Source organism: Artibeus jamaicensis, unplaced genomic scaffold (genome assembly GCF_021234435.1).
Source record: "Artibeus jamaicensis isolate MK-2021 breed Jamaican fruit bat unplaced genomic scaffold, CSHL_Jam_final contig_414, whole genome shotgun sequence".
Classification (NCBI taxonomy): domain Eukaryota; kingdom Metazoa; phylum Chordata; class Mammalia; order Chiroptera; family Phyllostomidae; genus Artibeus; species Artibeus jamaicensis.
In genome coordinates, this window is record NW_026521822.1 from 2,838,215 (window position 1) to 2,840,173 (window position 1,959).

A 1,959-nucleotide genomic window follows, 5' to 3' on the forward strand; every position below is an offset into this window, starting at 1 on the left:
CTCCCACGCTGACTGTCCTGAATAATGGACTCTTTGTATGCACTTTCCTAAGCCGAACACCAGATTGCTAGTCCATAAACTTCTCCCAAAGTAGAAATCAGAAGGACTTCTCATCAATCATGACTGCTCGCAGTGAGGGACTTCATTGCCTATTTTCAGCGACAAAAATCCTGCCTCCTGCCTTTGAGTCAACAGAACCTGGAATGCTCCTGGCTTCCGGGTAACCCTCGTCCCTGGTTTTGAAAAGATAAACTTTAAGAAGATGGAATGGAGCCTGTGTCCAGTCCCGAGCTTTTTAGCTACGGTGAAAGTCTGTGGCACAAATGGTCTAGGGGGCCCCAGCCCGTGTGTCTCGGGAGGTGCGGGCACACCAGGGGTTTGCTCGGCCTGGGGCGGGATACGGGTCCGGGAAGTGGTGTGCTCGGGGCTGCTGCCGCTGCCGCTGCCGGGTGAGCGGGTTTGGCCGGTGGTTGGGGGTCAGAGCACCAGCTCCATTTCGGTCTAGTGGTGGCAGTTTGAGGACTTCACACAGCTCTCATTTTATTCGTGAGTCTAAAACACCAGTCGTTTTGTACTCTGAAGGATTTCTTGTGAGGAATTCTGAATAATGACTCATCCAAGTTAGAGTCGACGTTGGTGTATATTTGGAGTCTAGGAGACTGGACACGATTACAACAGACACGATTGTACACAGACATTCAAGCATCCTCTGCGAAGAGCGAAAGGATATAAGAAAGGATATAACGTGGGCCCGAAAAGGTTAAGCTGGCTGGGTTTCCCGCAGGCGCAGAAGCAAGTCTGAGGACAACGACGATTAGGTAAAGCAGGCGGAAGCAGTTAGCAGAAACTCAATTTACCTAAGCTTGCACCAGATTCTGTTGCGTCCCACATGGTCTAGCGGTTAGGATTCCTGGTTTTCACCCAGGCGGCCCGGGTTCGACTCCCGGTGTGGGAACACCAATAACTTTTTTCCCCCCTCATTTCCCACCTCGTGCTCTTTCCTGAAATGAAAGCAACAATTTAGAGTCTCTTAACAAGGAAATGAATGACTGGTCCTTCTAGAAAGCACTCCAACCCCATTTCAGAGCAGCCGGGGGAGGGGGAGGGGTGGAGGCTGAAGGGAGCTGAGGGGAATCAGGGTGTACCTCTGGAGCAGGCCTGAAGGTAAGCACATGGAAAGGTTATAATAACTCTAAACAGTGTGAACATAATTTTTGAAATAAGGAATTAAATCAGGTGAAAAAAGTGGGGAGACAACCAAGCTGTTGTTAAAATTTATGTTCCAGTGGTTTTTCTGGCATATTTTTTCCTTTTACTGTGGATATGGAACAAATGATCCAAAATACTCATCTTTGAAAGAAAAAGATGCATTTTGGGCTATTTTAGAGCTTTTCAAGGGGCCCAAAGCCATTCCTTTGAAAAGAAGAGCAATATTTACAGGAAAAAAAAAAAAAACCCTGAAAAACAAAAAGCACATAGTTTAGGGAAGAGTAGTTGATTGTACAATCCATGTGTTTGTGATTCAAAGAACTGACTAAACCAGTTATTGGGGTAGGGAGAGAAAATTACATTATTATAAGTATTGAAGAATGGCAAAAGTAAACCTTTCTTCTCACACCCTAATGTATTTATTTGATACATTCTGTTTAACATACTTCAGGAATTCGTGATATACTCAACTAGAATTAGAAATCTTGGTATCGATGTGACAAGTCAAACTATTACCCAAGTAAATGTAGCCTCTGCTGTAATTTTTAATGTCACATACCTCTCCAAACAGTTGCTATTAGGGAAAACCCCAAGATGTTTGGAAGCTACATCTCTTTCCTACTGGTGGTGAACTCTCTGAAGGCTCACCAGTTTATTCCTACACTGCCATTAACACCAAGAGAAGACTGTGAAAAAGACTGAGTGTCATATAATTTTGAAATTTTCTCTATTTTTAAGTCCTTTGGGGTT

At 44.5% G+C, this 1,959-nt stretch overlaps 1 non-coding gene across 1 annotated transcript; it reads left to right on the top strand.

Annotated features, from left to right (window-relative positions):
* The first annotated feature begins 883 nt into the window (after positions 1-883).
* Positions 884-955, top strand: TRNAE-UUC (transfer RNA glutamic acid (anticodon UUC)). Its single transcript has one exon. It is a non-coding gene; the product is annotated as a tRNA-Glu (tRNA).
* The last annotated feature ends 1,004 nt before the right edge of the window (positions 956-1,959 follow it).